This window comes from Pseudochaenichthys georgianus, chromosome 15, assembly GCF_902827115.2.
Source record: "Pseudochaenichthys georgianus chromosome 15, fPseGeo1.2, whole genome shotgun sequence".
In the NCBI taxonomy this organism is placed as follows: Eukaryota; Metazoa; Chordata; class Actinopteri; order Perciformes; family Channichthyidae; genus Pseudochaenichthys; species Pseudochaenichthys georgianus.
In genome coordinates, this window is record NC_047517.1 from 17,594,502 (window position 1) to 17,614,089 (window position 19,588).

The window sequence follows — 19,588 nt, forward strand, 5'->3', positions numbered from 1 at the left end:
TGAATCACCTGAATACCTCACAGGGGTGGGGATGAATGGTTCACGGGGTTGGCCGGGATGAATGACTGGAATCTCAGGAGCTGGAGGCGGTGGCGCAGGAGCTGGAGCCGTCAGAGTGTTGAGCTGGGTGAAAGACTGGTCCAAGCGGCCGCTGAGTTGAGTGAAACCGGTATTAAGGTTGTGGAGGGATTCCATGATACTTTGTAGGGCTTGTTCGTGCTGCCCCACACGAGCTCCCTGTGTCGAAATAGCTTGCGTCAATCTCTCAGTCTCTGCGGGGTCCATGCTTTGGCCAGATAATTCTGTTACGGCCTATAGAATTTTGGACCCCAAAGCAAAAGACTGGAGAGAGATGGTCAATAAACAAAAAGCTTTATTCAAGCAGAGAACAAAAAATACGGCAGTGGAGTCAGGTAGTTGGCTGGCAAAAATCCAAACAATAAATCCAAACAACGAGGAGAGCAGCGAGACACACCGGAGGGTCGAAACACAGAGGAATTATCTGGCAGGGAAGAGGCATGAGGACCGGGCTTTTATATCTACAGGTAAAGAGGTGAGTGGAAACAGGTGTGCCTCGTCTGCTACTGGGAGGAGCCAGCCAACTCCCAGTCACACACCAGCCCTGCAGAGGGAAACAGAGAAGAGAGGGGTGAGACAGGAAATAGCACCCAAAAGCACACAACAAAAATACAACTAAACAGAATCATAACACTTAACAATGCATACAGTAACCTAACTAGCAAACTAACTATCTAACGTACAAGCAGTGGCGTTTCTATATGTACAAAAGTGGTGGGGCACAAAAAACTCAGATGTCTAAATATAAGCTTCTGCAGAGAGGTTCATGGCTGGTGAGGCACTGGCACTGACTCTTCAGGTTTACAAATATATTAAATCAAAATATAATATTATTTTCAAAAGCTTTTTTTGTCTGATGCTTCAATTACTTTTAAACAGAAGGATACCCACAAAAATGTAATTTTATCATTTAAATATTGAATTGTTCTCTCTTAGTAAGATCCCATTTTCAATAAAATTGCGGTTTTACCTTGACTTGAAGATTAAGTCCATTTGCCTATCCTTCTGGACAAAAATCTCTATTACTTTTTTGTAAAAGTCCTCCTTATCTTCTTGTAGTTTCAAAAGTCTATCATAAATCTAATCTAATCGATAGATTGATGATTCGAAAATGATAAAAGTAGGGTAGACATGTGGATATTATCCGGCTGAACAAAACGTACATTTATCTAACAGGTTTGTTTCCCACAGATCTTATTTTGAGCTATTTTCTAAAATCCTATGGAGAAATCTCGTTGCTTTTTTGTGGAGGGAAGCCATGCACAGCTTACTTCCTGGTTTTAGGACGCCTCACTGCAGCTCTCTCATCTCCTCTTCACACACACCACACTTTTCGCGGCACACGTACTTACAGCCAATCAGCTCTGAATGATGTGAGATGACGTATGGTGGGGATGGCAGCACTTTGCCCCTACGGTCATTATTTTTTGCCACACACATTAAATAGGAAAATACTCTGAGCATGCGCAGTGTAGTTTTTGCAGTCACCGTTCACTTAGACAGTCAGAGGGAGGGGCAGGATCAGGTTTTGTCCCACATGGCTCTAAACAGCTCAATAGGCACACACTGTAGACACTAATTAAAAGAACACATACTAAAACAGCAATGTACAGACGAATCAGATGATTAAACATGATCTTAAAATATATTTTATATATTTTTTAATTTATTTTTTGCATTTTGTTGTAATCATTATTTTAATACTTTCTGCTGACACTAGGTGGGGCTGTGCCCCACCTGCCCCTAATGACCAGTCGCCACTGCGTACAAGGATGACCTTATTTTAGCAACCTCGCACAGAAGCCTTTTGGTATACAGTAGCATCCCACTTAATGTTTTACACTCTTGGATGCTACGCATAGCATCGTTAGCACAGATGGAGCTACAATTGCTCAAATGCTAACCCAACTCTAAACATTCATTAACGTTAGCTTAATAAAAACACCAGTAACATAACATAAAGTACGCAGGGTTGACTTACCGAAGAAACTGCATTCATGGACGGTCTGTTTTAACCGCAGATAAATCCTATATTTGCATGACGAATAGTCCACCAGGAACCAACACAACAAACACGGCCGAGTTCAAGTAGTGTTCTCCTCATGAGCTGAGCCGCTGTAGCATCACGGAGCCAATGGAGCTAACGGAGCTAGCAGTGAGACAGAGGAGCTAGGGGCAGCAGTCCCGTTGTCATGAAGGGGGAATCTAACTATATACAGAATATGTTTTTGTGGATCCAGGCTAGAAACATGTTCATTTTCTGATGTTAAGTTGGACATTTTAACATAGGGTCTACGGGAATTGCTCCCATCTGCATCCATCGCCTACAGTTACTTTGCAGCATTGGGCTTCACCGCACTGTCCCAGGGTTCACCGCTTGGCTCTGATAGGCCAGAAGTCGGTTTGATTGCATTCGGGCTCAATCAATCAATCAATCAATGTTTATTTATATAGCCCAATATCACAAATGTTACATTTGTCTCAGTGGTCTTCACAGTGTGTACAGAATATCAGTATGACAATCGGTGTTGGGCAAGTTACTTCCAAAATGTAATATATTACATATTACTTATTACTCTCTTTTGAAAGTAATAAGTTACATTACAAAATTACTGTCTCTGAAATGTAATGAGTTACACTACTTTAGTTACTTTTCTAGTTACTTTCACCAAAATAACCGCAAAAGAATGGCTAGGTATTTTAAATGCTAAAATGTGGTTTAGTGCAGCTCATTATACATCCAGTGAAAGGCGATGTGGTATAGCATAACAACTGTGTAGGCCCTTAAGGCTACTAACAACTTGTATTACACGGCTTAGTTGAATACTCGATTCTGATTGTAAATTCTTAACATGTGACACGTTGTTAATCCAGCAGTACAGACCACTGTCAAGGACTATAATGAAGGTTGCTAAGGAGGATCAAGAAAGAGAAAGGAAAAGAGGTTAAAAGACGGAGCGCTGGACATCAGATAAATCCCCAGAAGAAGGCAGACAGGAAGTGAATAATAACAGGACACGGAATGGTCTCTGTATTTTGTTTAGTATATGGCCGTGTACAGGCCCGGCTCCAGAACAACATGACTCAGGGTGCCTCTGAGGTTACAGGGGGCGCAGCAGTAGTAGGTTTACATGAGCAATAGTGGCCGGCAACAGCAATGAAAAATAGCATTGATGGTCCCCAATGAACAGATTATGGCATTTGTTATGTTTTGAAACCAAGCAAGTGAGAACATTTCAAGTGAGTTAAAAGTGCAATCCTGAAATATTTCATATAGTCCAAAGTGGACTGTGGCAAAGAAAAGCACAAAAGCTTCAAAACTGTACCGATAAAACAAATGAGAACATATTGTAAATCAAGGCAAATATTATTTGAACCAGCTCATGGTTTGAAATGGCAAACATTGAAAAGCAAAAGTATTATTAAAACCATGTAGCCTACTAAATCATCACCTTGGTCCCATCATATACTCTGGGAAGAGAATATTTACTGTGCTTGAAAACTGGTATCACATCATCATGTGAGGTTGAATTTGTGACCTGGAGATCATTTCAGCTGCAACATTAGCTCGTTGATAAGCTTGGGATATGAGATCTTTTTGTAGCCATTCGTGGTGAAGGCATCTGTGCTATTGTATGCATTATTTTTTACCCAACATTTCTACAGGCAGAATATGGCACTATTTTCACATATTCTAGCCCTTGTCTATTTGTATACCACGAGCTGCAAAATGACCACCTAACCCCACTGTACAGGCGGGTACTTGTTTAGATATACCTGGGCAGGCTCTGGTTCGGGCCGCAGAGGGGCGGCGGTGTTTCGGGCGATGAAGACTGCTGCTCCGGGGTTGAGGGCGGCGAGTCAGGCGGGAGTAAGCTAGTGTCCACAACGGAGGGTAACGTGATGTCCCCATCTGACCCGTTGCTACTGTCTGCAGTAGATGCAGTGTTGCTGGCGTTTAGTGATGGTTGCTTTAACCATTTTCGTATAAATGATTATCCACAGATGTGTGTCACTGCTGTGGAAGCACTTTGGAAATGATGCACGCGCAGCGGAGCAGGTCACGCGCACCTGACACAATTTGTTGTTAGTATTTTTCGCTCCGTTCTCTTTTTTGAATAGCGGGTGAATAACATTCAACTGCCCCGAAGATCCCAGCGCGAAGCCTGAATGGTAAACACCAGGTTTACTAATCTACCCTCACAATTTGTCTGGTGTCGGAATGTCTCGCTATGTTAGTACATTGTTAAAAAACAAAACACCATTTCATTTCGGGTTAAAATGTGTCGTAACTGCGTTACTGAGCATTGTAACGGGTAATATATTACCCACATTTCATTAGTAATGCGTTACATTACTTCGTTACAGCAAAAAGTGGGAGAAACCTCAGGGAGAGCAACAGAGGAGGGATCCCTCTCCCAGGACGGACAGACGTGCAATAGATGCCGTGTGTAAATTGAAAAGATAATACATTTGCAACATAGGTAGTCCAAATGTTTGGAAATGCATGTGTGTATAATAGGAAGATGAATCCACGAGGATATCCATCCAGGACCGATGATCCAGGACCACAGCCACGACTCAAGATCCAGCGCTCGCGATCCAGGACACAGGACCGCAGGATCATCCATGACTCCGGATCCCAGCGTATATAGACACCAAAAAGAAAGACATTTGGGGAAGCTGGGTTAATCGGAACATGAGAGTACACAGGTATAGACAGAGAGAAGGAAGAAGTAAGATGTCCCCCGACAAACTAAGCCTATATCAGCAAAACTAGGGGCTGAATCTAATCAGCCCTAACTATAAGCTTTATCAAAAAGGAAGGTCTTAAGCGCACTCTTAAAAACGGATAGGGTGTCTGCCGCCCGAACACAAACTGGAAGCTGATTCCACAAATGTGGAGCTTGATAAGAAAAGGCTCTGGCTCCCATTGTACTTTTAGAGATTCTAGGAACAACCAACAACCCTGCATTCTTGGAACGCAATGCCCTAGTAGGACAGTAGGGTATAATGAGTTATTTAAGGTAAGATGGCGCCTGCCCATTAAGGGCTTTGTAGGCGAGAAGAAGAATTTTAAATGATATCCTGTGTTCTATAGGGAGCCAGTGTAAGGCAGCCAGAACAGGAGTAATGTGGTCCCTTTTCCTAACTCTGGTTAGTACACGAGCCGCAGCATTTTGAATCAGCTGAAGCGACTTGACTGACTTCTTGGTACTCCCTGAAAATAAAGAGTTACAATAATCCAGCCTAGAAGTAACAAATGCATGGACTAGTTTCTCTGCATCGTTTTGAGGCAAGATATGCCTGATTTTTGCAATGTTACGTAGTTGGAAGTAGGCGGTCCTTGAAATTGATTTTATGTGGGCGTTAAAGGATAAATCCTGATCAAATATAACACCAAGATTCCTTACAGTCTCACTGGAGGCCAAATTAATGCCATCCATAGTTAGTATATCTTTAGATAATTTGTTTCGTAGATTCTTCGAGCCAAGTACAATAACTTCAGTTTTGGTCGTGTTTAACATCAAAAAGTTTAAGGTCATCCACGTTTTTAAGTCCTTAAGGCAGTCTTGAATTTTATTTAGATGATTAATTTCATCAGGCTTGATTGATAAATATAGTTGAGTATCATCCGCATAACAATGAAAGTTTACAGAATGATTCCTTATAATATTGCCTAACGGAAGCATATATAATGTGAACAAAATAGGTCCGAGCACTGAGCCCTGTGGCACTCCATGGCTAACTCTGGTTTGCGTGGAGGATTCATCGTTAACACGTACAAACTGAGAGCGTTCAGATAGATAGGACCTAAACCAGCCTAAAGCAGTTCCCTGTATGCCAACTAAGTGCTCTAGTCTTTGCAATAGGATATCATGGTCGATAGTATCAAATGCAGCACTGAGATCGAGCAAAACAAGAATAGAGACAAGTCCCTTGTCTGAGGCTATTAGAATGTCATTTGTGACTTTAACCAGAGCTGTCTCTGTGCTATGATGTGTTCTAAAGCCAGACTGAAAATCTTCAAATAAATCATTGTTTTTTAAGTAATCACACAACTGTTTTGCGACCGCTTTCTCAAGAATTTTTGAGAGGAACGGAAGATTAGAAATAGGTCTATAGTTGGCTAAAACCTCTGGATCGAGGTTGTGCTTTTTAAGAAGCGGTTTTATCACTGCTACTTTGAATGATTGTGGAACATAGCCTGAAAATAAAGACATATTCATAATATTTAATAAAGAAGTGCTAATTAATGGAAAAACTTCCTTCAACAGCTTAGTTGGAATTGGGTCTAACATGCACGTTGATGGTTTAGAAGAGAGAATCATTGAATGTAATTGTTCAAGGTTTATGGCTGAAAAGCATTCTAGTTTACTATCTAGTGTAATATTAGAACTTACGTTTCCGGGAGCTGTTGATAACACTATACTGGTCAAAGGCAAGAGGTCATTCATTTTGTTTCTAAGAGTAACAATTTTATCGTTAAAAAAGCACATAAAATCATTACTACTGAGTGCTATGGGAATAGAAGGCTCAATGGAGCTGTGGCTCTCTGTCAGCCTGGCTACAGTGCTGAAAATAAATCTTGCATTATTCTTATTCTCATCAATTAATGAAGAGTAGTAGGCTGCTCTCGCTTTACGCAGTGCTTTCTTATATTCATTGAGAGTAATATGCCAAATTAAACGAGATTCTTCAAGTTTAGTGGAACGCCATATCCTTTCAAGTTGTCTAGACTTTTGCTTTATTTTGCAGGTTTCGGCATTATGCCATGGAGCTAATCTATGTTGTTTTATTTTCTTCTTTTTCAAAGGAGCAACAGAGTCTAATTTTATTCGCAGCGCATCTATAGCACTATCAACAACATGATCAATTTGGAGTGGTGTACATTTTGTATAAGTTTCCTCCCCTACATGCAGACATGCTATCGAGTTAAGTATTGGTGGAATCTCTTCCTTAAATGTGGCTATAGCACTAACAGATAGGTTTCTGCTGCAAGAGCTTTTGACTAATGCTTTGTAGTCTCGTAATAGTACTACAAAAGTTACTAAGAAATGGTCGGATAAAGCAGGATTATGCGGTTCGACTAATAGTTGCTCAATTTCAATACCATAAGTCAGAACAAGGTCGAGAGTGTGATTATAGCAGTGGGTTGGTTTATTTACACTCTGACAGAAATCTAATATAGAGTTAAATGCAACAGTAAGGCTATTTTTATCATCGTCAACATGAATATTAAAGTCACCTACGATAATTACTTTCAATCAATCAATCAATCAATGTTTATTTATATAGCCCAATATCACAAATGTTACATTTGTCTCAGTGGTCTTCACAGTGTGTACAGAATATCAGTATGACAATACGACACCCTCTGTCCTTAGACCCTCACATCGTACAAGGAAAAACTTCCAAAGAAAACCCAGTTTTAAAGGGAGAAATGGGAGAAACCTCAGGGAGAGCAACAGAGGAGGGATCCCTCTCCCAGGACGGACAGACGTGCAATAGATGCCGTGTGTAAATTGAAAAGATAATACATTTGCAACATAGGTAGTCCAAATGTTTGGAAATGCATGTGTGTATAATAGGAAGATGAATCCACGAGGATATCCATCCAGGACCTATGATCCAGGACCACAGCCACGACTCAAGATCCAGCGCTCGCGATCCAGGACACAGGACCGCAGGATCATCCATGACTCCGGATCCCAGCGTATATAGACACCAAAAAGAAAGACATTTGGGGAAGCTGGGTTAATCGGAACATGAGTGTACACGGGTATAGACAGAGAGAAGGAAGAAGTAAGATGTCCCCCGACAAACTAAGCCTATATCAGCAAAACTAGGGGCTGAATCTAATCAGCCCTAACTATAAGCTTTATCAAAAAGGAAGGTCTTAAGCGCACTCTTAAAAACGGATAGGGTGTCTGCCGCCCGAACACAAACTGGAAGCTGATTCCACAAATGTGGAGCTTGATAAGAAAAGGCTCTGGCTCCCATTGTACTTTTAAAGATTCTAGGAACAACCAACAACCCTGCATTCTTGGAACGCAATGCCCTAGTAGGACAGTAGGGTATAATGAGTTCTTTAAGGTAAGATGGCGCCTGCCCATTAAGGGCTTTGTAGGCGAGAAGAAGAATTTTAAATTCTATCCTGTGTTCTATAGGGAGCCAGTGTAAGGCAGCCAGAACAGGAGTAATGTGGTCCCTTTTCCTAACTCTGGTTAGTACACGAGCCGCAGCATTTTGAATCAGCTGAAGCGACTTGATTGACTTCTTGGTACTCCCTGATAATAAAGAGTTACAATAATCCAGCCTAGAAGTAACAAATGCATGGACTAGTTTCTCTGCATCGTTTTGAGGCAAGATATGCCTGATTTTTGCAATGTTACGTAGATGGAAGTAGGCGGTCCTTGAAATTGATTTTATGTGGGCGTTAAAGGATAAATCCTGATCAAATATAACACCAAGATTCCTTACAGTCTCACTGGAGGCCAAATTAATGCCATCCATAGTTAGTATGTCTTTAGATAATTTGTTTCGTAGATTCTTCGGGCCAAGTACAATAACTTCAGTTTTGGTCGTGTTTAACATCAAAAAGTTTAAGGTCATCCACGTTTTTAAGTCCTTAAGGCAGTCTTGAATTTTATTTAGATGATTAATTTCATCAGGCTTGATTGATAAATATAGTTGAGTATCATCCGCATAACAATGAAAGTTTACAGAATGATTCCTTATAATATTGCCTAACGGAAGCATATATAATGTGAACAAAATAGGTCCGAGCACTGAGCCCTGTGGCACTCCATGGCTAACTTTGGTTTGCGTGGAAGATTCATCGTTAACACGTACAAACTGAGAGCGTTCAGATAGATAGGACCTAAACCAGCCTAAAGCCGTTCCCTGTATGCCAACTAAGTGCTCTAGTCTTTGCAATAGGATATCATGGTCGATAGTATCAAATGCAGCACTAAGATCGAGCAAAACAAGAATAGAGACAAGTCCCTTGTCTGAGGCTATTAGAATATCATTTGTGACTTTAACCAGAGCTGTCTCTGTGCTATGATGTGTTCTAAAGCCAGACTGAAAATCTTCAAATAAATCATTGTTTTTTAAGTAATCACACAACTGTTTTGCGACCGCTTTCTCAAGAATTTTTGAGAGGAACGGAAGATTAGAAATAGGTCTATAGTTGGCTAAAACCTCTGGATCGAGGTTGTGCTTTTTAAGAAGCGGTTTTATCACTGCTACTTTGAATGATTGTGGAACATAGCCTGATAATAAGACATATTCATAATATTTAATAAAGAAGTGCTAATTAATGGAAAAACTTCCTTCAACAGCTTAGTTGGAATTGGGTCTAACATACACGTTGATGGTTTAGAAGAGAGAATCATTGAATGTAATTGTTCAAGGTTAATGGCTGAAAAGCATTCTAGTTTACTATCTAGTGTAATATTAGAACTTACGATTCCGGGAGCTGTTGATAACACTATACTGGTCGAAGGCAAGAGGTCATTAATTTTGTTTCTAAGAGTAACAATTTTATCGTTAAAAAAGCACATAAAATCATTACTACTGAGTGCTAAGGGAATAGAAGGCTCAATCGAGCTGTGGCTCTCTGTCAGCCTGGCTACAGTGCTGAAAAGAAATCTTGCATTATTCTTATTCTCATCTATTAATGAAGAGTAGTAGGCTGCTCTCGCTTTACGCAGTGCTTTCTTATATTCATTGAGAGTAATATGCCAAATTAAACGAGATTCTTCAAGTTTAGTGGAACGCCATATCCTTTCAAGTTGTCTAGACTTTTGCTTTATTTTGCGGGTTTCGGCATTATGCCATGGAGCTAATCTATGTTGTTTTATTTTCTTCTTTTTCAAAGGAGCAACAGAATCTAATTTTATTCGCAGCGCATCTATAGCACTATCAACAACATGATCAATTTGGGGTGGTGTACATTTTGTATAAGTTTCCTCCCCTACATGCAGACATGCTATCGAGTTAAGTATTGGTTGAATCTCTTCCTTAAATGTGGCTATAGCACTAACAGATAGGTTTCTGCTGCAAGAGCTTTTGACTAATGCTTTGTAGTCTAGTAACAGTACTTCAAAAGTTACTAAGAAATGGTCGGATAAAGCAGGATTATGCGGTTCGACTAATAGTTGCTCAATTTCAATACCATAAGTCAGAACAAGGTCGAGAGTGTGATTATAACAGTGGGTTGGTTTATTTACACTCTGACAGAAACCAACAGAATCTAATATAGAGTTAAATGCAACAGTAAGGCTATTTTTATCATCGTCAACATGAATATTAAAGTCACCTACGATAATTACTTTGTCTGTTTTAAGAACCAAAGTTGATAAAAACTCAGAGAATTCTGATAAGAATTCTGAATAAGGACCTGGTGCACGATACACTGTAACAAATAAGATTGGCTGCAAAGTTTTCCAGGTCGGATGCGTAAGACTAAAAACGAGGCTTTCAAAAGAGGTATAATTACATTTTGGTTTAATATTGATAAGTAAACTTGAGTCAAAGATTGCTGCAACTCCACCTCCTCGGCCCGTGCCTCGAGCAATATGAGTGTTGACATGGCTGGGTGGAGTGGCCTCATTTATGCTGACATATTCTTCATGTCTCAACCAAGTTTCAGTGAGACAGCATATATCAATATTATAATCTGATATTAAATCATTTACCAATATTGCTTTAGATGCTAGAGATCTTATGTTTAAGAGACCACATTTAATCTTCCTGTTTTGTTGCACTGTAGTAGTTGTTACATTTACTTTTATTAGGTTATTATGTATGACACCTCTATTAGGTTTTACCTTAAATTGTCCTTGGGCAGACACACACACCGCTAATATTGGGTATTTTATTGGGTTCGGGATTCCTATGGGTGACTGCCTAGGAGAGAGCGCAGAGAAGCGTGTAAGACTGCGACTCTGCCTCCTGGTCTCAACTCCAGTTTGTCATGGATTACGTCCACAAAGCCCTGAAATGTTTGCCGAAATGAGATCTGCACCTTTCAAAGTAGGGTGAATGCCGTCTCTCTTAATCAGACCAGGTTTTCCCCAGAAGGCTGTCCAATTATTTACGAAGCCCACATTGTTTGCTGGGCACCACCAAGACAACCAGCGCTGAAATGATGACATGCGGCTATACATGTCATCATTGATCAGATTGGGGAGGGGACCAGAGAAGATTACGGTGTCCGACATTGTTTTAGCATAACTACACACCGACTCCACATTAAGTTTTGTGCATTCTGATTGGCGTAAACGAACATCATTACCACCGACGTGAATAACAATCCTACTGTATTTACGTTTATCTTTAGCCAGCAGTTTAAGATGCGCCTCAACGTCGCCCGCTCTGGCCCCCGGAATGCATGTGACTGTGGAGGCTTCGGTCTCTAAATTCACGTGTCTCATAATAGAGCTACCAATAACCAGAGTTGGCTTCTCAGCGGGTGTCTCGCTGAGTGGGGAATATCTGTTAGATACGTGAACGGGTTGGTGGGGACCTGCGGGTTTCGCGTTATGCCCCTTCTGAACAGTCACCCAGCCTCCCTGCTGCTCGGGAGTTGCCGGGGGACAGCTAAGAGGAGCTACATTTTGCCGGTCCGCACATGCTAACATGGGCTTTACTTTAACTGAGTTACTTTCTAAGATGCGGAGCCGGGCTTCTATGGCTATGATTCCCGCCTCCAACCTAACAACTATACTACATTTAACACATGTATCCTTACCAGTAAGCAGTGTTGGGAAAGTTCACTTTCTACATGAACTAGTTCAGTTCACAGTTCACACATTTTAAAATGAACTAGTTCAGTTCATAGTTCATAATTCAAAATGTTGACCTAAAGTTCATGGTTTCAAAAATGAACTAATTTATAGTTCATAGTTCTTTTTTCAATAAGTTGCTGCGAGCTATTATTTGTCTCCTGTACGATGTTAATGGACCATTTCAATGTTTACAATATCCTCAGAGGGCCGTACAAGTTATTGACCTCTGCTTAAAAAAACTAAAATCACAACTCATTCATTTCATTCTGTGCAAAGAAAAAGCAACCTCTTAATCCAGATATCTCACCATGACTCGCGTATGCATGCATGTGCAGGGTGTGGCGTGACCACCAAAACAGAAAGATATGGACACAAGATGTGTGCAAATGTATTTAGTTTCCTATCCATGTGAACATGGTTTAAGTGGGGGGGGACCTAACCTCCTCTAGGGGGGTCCGGAAAGCATGCTCCCCTGGGAAGATTTTTTTTTAAATGTTGAAGTTAAAAGCATCAATCTGGTGCACTTTGAGAGCAACATTAGGAGATCTATGGACACATCTCTCAACACCCAAACACAACTGTAAACAGATTTTCTTTTAATTTATGGATATTTGACAAATCACTCCCCTTTCAAACTGTAGGCCTATTCTTCTTTATTAATAACTGTCATATAGTATTTTATACCTGTTTACTTTATTCTCTTATTTTTTTGATAACTATAATGATCATATAAAGATGTGACTTTACCTCACTGGTTGTAGACAAAGCTTCTTATATTCGTTAGCATAGCTAGCTAACCAGATGCTAATGATAACAACACAGTTATTGACTGTCTGATCAGTATGACAGATGAGCAGATCGCCACTGGGCTTTCAACTAAAGACACAGACACGCAGGAACTGCGGCATGTGTATGGACTTATCGGTACTGCAATTTCTGAAGTGCTGGAGTGGCGTTCTGGTGCTCTCCGTCAGAACTGCACCCCTGTCAGTCGAGACATATACCACGTGATGACACGTTAGGCTCGTGTTGTGTTCAAGGACCCTAACCTTGGCCAGGAAAAACAGGCACTCGCTTGTTTAATTTTTTTGCGGTCTAGATTTCTTTCATTTTTTATTTTTTGCGTGTGTTTATAAATTACCTCGAGCCGTACCAAATTGTCTCGCGGGCCGTATACGGCCCGGAGGCCGGAGGTTCCCCACCCCTGCCGTAGAGTCTCACTCTGAGCGAGTGCTGCTGCAGCTGCTGCAGCTGCTCTCGGCTTCCGCGGTTCCACATTGTTTCTTGTGAGGAGTCTGATATATTTAGTATATTTATATTTTAGTGCGACAGCCAGGGGTGACAGGCGCGTACGCGTCACAGGCAGCTTGCTGTTGCCAGATTGGGTGGTTTTCCGCATTATTTTGAAGCCTGTTTACGGTGTGTTTTAACTGGGTTTTCGGCTGAAAGGCATATGAAATCTGGCACACTTTTGAACGCCGTTATAATACAGTGCTGAGAATGAACGCACTTTTGAACGCCGTTATACAGTGCTGATAATGAACGCGTTCTCAATTACGTTCATCTAGCGGAAATACAGTACGTTCAGTTCACGTTCGCCCAAAATATGAACGCGTTCATGAACGATCGTTCATTGAACGCGTTCAGGTACATCACTGCCAGTAAGGGAGGCCGGGAAGTAACCAAACATGAGACAGGAAGAGCAGGAAATAGCACCAGAAGGTGGGGAAAGAGCCATGGCTAGCTATCAAGCTAAAGTAGCTACCGTTAGCAAACCCGAAAAGAGTGTAGGCAACTGTGGAGTTACAGTCGCTAAGAGAAGGAGAGTTGTGAGTGCTTAAGCTGTAGTAACGTGTATCAAGAGTTTTAAAACGATCGATTAAGTTTAAGTTAATAAGCTATCAGCAACAGAACAGGCACACGGGATACCCGGAGATGAAAACAACAACAACCGGAAGTTACAACGTGCAACGTGCTCACCGCAATAGGTTCCTCCTTTCTAGTTCAATGTGGAGACAGCGTTTGGTACTCTGGTACTCTGGTACAATTGTATCTGTTTTAAGAACCAAAGTTGATAAAAACTCAGAGAATTCTGATAACAAATAAGATTGGCTGCAAAGTTTTCCAGGTCGGATGCGTAAGACTAAAAACGAGGCTTTCAAAGGAGGTATAATTTAATTTTGGTTTAGTATTGATAAGTAAACTTGAGTCAAAGATTGCTGCACTATTACTCCACCTCCTCGGCCCGTGCCTCGAGCAATATGAGTGTTGATATGGATGGAGTGGCCTCATTTATGCTGACATATTCTTCATGTCTCAACCAAGTTTGGCTCGATTGCTTATCCTGTCTGTGTAGCCCGGATGATGCTGCATCGCAATTTTTGACGTCGAGTTTTATACACCGAATTTTTTGACATCGAATTTTAAACACCGAAATATTTGACGTCGAATTTTTTTCACTTCAACATTTTTTTTACTTGAATTTTTACATTTCTATTTCACATAGGTGAATTCAGAGCAAAAAAAAATCAGATACATGATTTTCAAAGTAATTATTTTCAATGCTATAAATTCGGTGTCTGATAACATTCAAATACTTCTGTCTCTTGTTTGCTTCCATACATCTGTCCCTAGCGAGAGGGTGTTCTCCACAGCAGGAGACATTGTTAGTGCCAGCAGATCTGCCCTTTCGGCAAGCGATGTGGACAAGTTCATCTTTCTTTTAAAAAACATGAAAATACAATAACAAGCAAGTCCTAATGTCAAACTGGCTGCTTAGGTGCTAGTACAGTACAGTTCAAATACAGATTATTTCAGTTCATCGAAATGCTGCACCTTAATGTTTATTTTATTATATTTTGTATTTATTTGAGTGAATATTCACAGTTTAATAATAATTAAAAACCCGAAACAAATATTTTATGTTCATTTTTTCTGGTGTAGGCCGACCGAAACGTGACCTAAAAACCGAGGTACGTACCGAACCAAAATGTTTGTGAACCGTTGCACCCCTAATATATATGATGATTTTATTCAATGCTTATGCTATGTTTTCATCATAGATTATTTAATTTAAATAACGGTGGCCGTAACAGGTTGGTAGATAGATTCAGATCTTCCATCCATCCATCTTCTCCCGCTTATCCGTGGTCGGGTCGCGGGGGTAGCAGTTCCAGCAGAGAGACCCAAACTTTTTTTTTCCTGGCGACATCAACCAGCTCTGACTGGGGGATCCCAAGGTGCTCCCAGGCCAGCGAAGAGATATAATCCCTCCACCTGGTCCTAGGTCTACCCCTTGGTCTCTTCCCAGCTGGACGTGCCTGGAACACCTCCCTAGGCGCCCAGGTGGCATCCTAACTAGTTGCCCGAACCACCTCAACTGGCTCCTTTCGACGCGAAGGAGGAGCGGCTCAACTCCGAGTCCCTCCCTGATGACCGAACTTCTCACCTTATCCCTAAGGGAGACACCAGCCACCCTGCGGAGAAAACCCATCTCGGCCGCTTGTATCCGCGATCTCGTTCTTTCGGTCATGACCCATCCTTCATGACCATAGGTGAGGGTAGGAACGAAAATGGCCCGGTAGACAGAGAGCTTTGCCTTCTGGCTCAGCTCCCTTTTCATCACAACGGTGCGGTAAAGCGACTGCAGTATCGTTCCCGCTGCTCCGATTCTCCGGCCCATCTCACGCTCCATTGTTCCCTCACTCGAGAACAAGACCCTGAGATACTTGAACTCCTTCACTTGGGGTAAGGACTCATTCCCTACTTGGAGTGGACAGTCCATCGGTTTCCTGCTGAGAACCATGGCCTCAGATTTGGAGGTGCTGATCCTCATCCCAGCCGCTTCACACTCGGTTGCGAACCGATCCAGTGAGTGCTGAAGGTCGCAGACCGATGAAGCCATTAGAACCACATCATCTGCAAAAAGCAGTGGTGCAATCCTTAGTCCACCGAACTGCAGACCCCCTCCCCCACGACTACGCCTCGAAATCCGATCCATGTATATTACAAACAGGATTGGTGACAAAGCGCAGCGCTGGCGGAGGCCAACCCTCCCCGGAAATGGGTCCAACTTACTGCCGAGGACCGGGACACAGCTCTGGCTTTGGGAGTACAGAGATTGGATGGCCCTGAGTAGAGACCCCCTCACCCCATACTCCCGCAGCACCTCCCACAGTAACTCCCTGGGAACTCGGTCATACGCCTTCTCCAAGTCTACAAAACACATGTAGACCGGATAAGCGTACTCCCAGGCCCCCTCCAGGATCCTTGCGAGAGTAAAAAGCTGATCCGTCGTTCCACGACCAGGACGGAATCCGCATTGTTCCTCCTCAATCTGAGGTTCGACAATCGGCCTGACCTTCCTTTCGAGTACCTTAGAGTAAACTTTCCCGGGGAGGCTGAGTAGTGTGATGCCTCTGTAATTGGCACACACCCTCTGATCCCCCTTTTTAAAAAGGGGAACCACCACCCCGGTCTGCCACTCCTTCGGTACTGTTTCCGACTTCCACGCAACGTTGATGAGACGTGTCAACCATGACAGTCCCTCAACACCCAGAGCCTTCAGCATTTCCGGGCGGATCTCATCCACCCCCGGGGCTTTGCCACTGTGGAGTTGTTTGACAACCTCAGTGACCTCCCCCCGGGAGATTGGTGTTGATCCCCCGTCATACTCCAGCTCTGCCTCTACCATAGAGGGCGGAGTTGTTGGGTTCAGGAGTTCCTCAAAGTGTTCCTTCCAACGCCCTAACACTCCATCAGTTGAGGTCAACAACGTCCCATCCTTACTGTACACAGCTTGGATGGTTCCCTGCTTCCCCCTCCTGAGGTGTCGGACAGTTTTCCAGAACAACTTTGGTGCCGCCCGAAAGTCCTTCTCCATGTCTTCTCCGAACTTCTCCCACACCCGCTGCTTTGCCTCGGCCACGGATGAGGCTGCTGCCCTTCGGGCCTGTCGGTACCTTGCAACTGCCTCGGGAGTCCACCGGGATAACAAATCCCTGAAGGCCTCCTTCTTCTGTCGGACGGCTTCCCTGACCACCGGTGTCCACCAGGAGGTTCGAGGGTTACCGCCCTTTGAGGCACCTATGACCTTGAGACCACAACTCCCCGCCGCGGCTTCGGCAATAGAGGCTTTGAACACCGACCACTCTGGTTCAATGTCCCCAACCTCCACAGGAATGCCCGAAAAGCTCCGCCGCAGGTGTGAGTTGAAGGCCTCCTGAACTTGGGCCTCCTCCAGACGTTCCCAGTTCACCCGAACTACACGTTTGGGCTTACCAGGTCTATCCAGAGGCTTCCCCCGCCACTCGACCCAACTCACCACCAGATGGTGATCAGTTGACAACTCCGCCCCTCTCTTTACCCGAGTGTCCAAAACATACGGCCTCAAGTCCGATGATACGATAACGAAATCGATCATGGACCTTCTGCCTAGGGTGCTCTGGTACCACGTACACTTATGAGCATCCTTATGTTCGACCATGGTGTTTGTTATGGCCAATCCATGACTAGCACAGAAGTCCAGTAACAAACCACCACTCCGGTTCAGATCAGGGGGGCCGTTCCTCCCAATCACGCCCCTCCATCATTGCCCACATGTGCGTTGAAGTCTCCCAGCAAGATTAAAGAGTCCCCTTCAGGAGCCCCATACAGGACTCTTTCCAGGGTCTCCAAGAAGGCCGTATACTCTGAACTGCTGTTGGGTGCATAAGCACACACAACAGTCAGAGTTTTCCCCCCCATAACCCGCAGGCGTAGGGAGGAGACCCTCTCGTCCACTGGGGTAAACTCCAACAACGAAGCACCTAACCGGGGACTTGTGAGTATCCCCACACCCGCCCGGCGCCTCACACCTTGAGCAACTCCGGAGAAGAATAGAGTCCAACCCCTATCCAGAAGTAAGGTTCCAGAGCCGACGCTGTGCGTAGAGGTGAGCCCAACCAGATCCAACTGGTACCGCTCCACCTCCCGCACAAGCTCCGGCTCCTTCCCCCCCAGAGAGGTGACGTTCCACGTCCCCAAAGCCAGCTTCTGTCGCCCGGGTCTGGTCCGTCGAGACCCTCCGTTTTCACTGCCACCCTTCTGGCAGCGCACCCGACCCCATCGCTGTTTCCCGTAGGTGGTGGGCTCGCGGAACGGAGAAGCGGAGGTGTTGCCCACGCTGCCTTTTCGGGCTGGGCCCGGCCGGGCTCCGTGGCAAGCCCGGCCACCAGACGCTCGCTGACGAGTCCTCCTTCTGGGCCTGGCTCCAGAAAGGGACCCCGGGCTTCCTCCGGGCCGGGTATCCTCACTTCTTGTGTCGTCTTTCATGAGGTCTTTTGAACCAATCTTAGTCTGGCCCCTTGCCTGAGACCAATTTGCCATGGGAGACCCTACCAGGAACACAAGGTTCCAGACAACACAGCCCCCAGGTTCATCAGGGCACACAAACCTCTCTACCACGGTAAGGTGCTGGTTCTTCAGAGAGGAGATTCAGATCTTAACATATTAAATTACAAATATACTACAAAGTAGTAGTGATCCTTTCATTATTTGTATCAACATATAAGTTGCATCTTTTTGGCATTTCCGTATTTCTCTCAAGAAACCCAAGGGTGCAGTTTATTTTCATTGTACTATGAGAATAATCAGTTTTAAAACTAAATAAATGTGTAATGCAATGTTGTTGTATTAGAAGTTGTTCCATTCGTCATGTCTAACTGAAATATGGAGAGATTGGATCATATCTGCACATTGACCCAAGGTAGGTCTAATGTAAGTGAATGCTTTGACATGATGACTGCCTCAGTGTTGTGGTTTTGGATGTATAAGGTTGTGGTGCACTCTGTTTTGTTTGCAACACCAATAAACTTGATTCTGATTTGCACACTTCTCATTTTTTCATCTCTACTGCTTTTCAAATAGTGTATATTTGTCAGACCAGTCTTCCCCTTTATTTCCTATGATAGCTGTGTTCAGTGTTATATTTAGTTCAGATATCTTTTTTAGTTCTAGCTTGTACATCTTTATTCATCAAATGTACTTATAGTCTGGATATAATTTGAGTCACTGGCTATGTATGGGATTAGTTTTGTTTCATAAAGATAAAGCAACACTTTCTCAGAATCGAGCAAAACTAAGAGTTTAAGAGAAAAAAAACTGAGTCAAGCAAAATAAATGTAATTTCAAAAATAAAACTATAGCCGCGTTCACACCGCAGTACTTTTCCCACTTTAGTTCCGTTATAGTTCCGAAATGTTGCGTTCACACCAAAAAGTGCCGGAACTAAAATTAGTTAATCAGAACCTTTTTTACCCCCTTTTCCGTCCCTGCTAGAGAGCAGGTACTTTTGTTGGAGAAAAAGGTTCCTATGTCTGATTGGCTGGGCGGAGGCGGAACGCAAACCACGCCCCGTAAAACTCAGAAAAAGTTTTGTGAAGCCGCCATTTTATTATCCTCACATTAGCATTATTACCATTAGCATTAGCCCAGCGCACAAACGCAGAGAGACTAACTTATCGCAACACAAAAGAAAACATGGGAGCGGTGGAGATGAAGAGGTATCGGCGTTCTGGCGATTTACTCGGAAGGCTTCAGTAGAAACTGCTGGGAGTCCCAGCAGCTTCTACTGAAGCCAGTCCACAACTCTGGGGACTTCCTGCCGGGTGGTTTGGCAAGACCATGTTGGGTAAATGCTGGACTTTCCATAACAGAAGCTTCCAGTAGCTTCG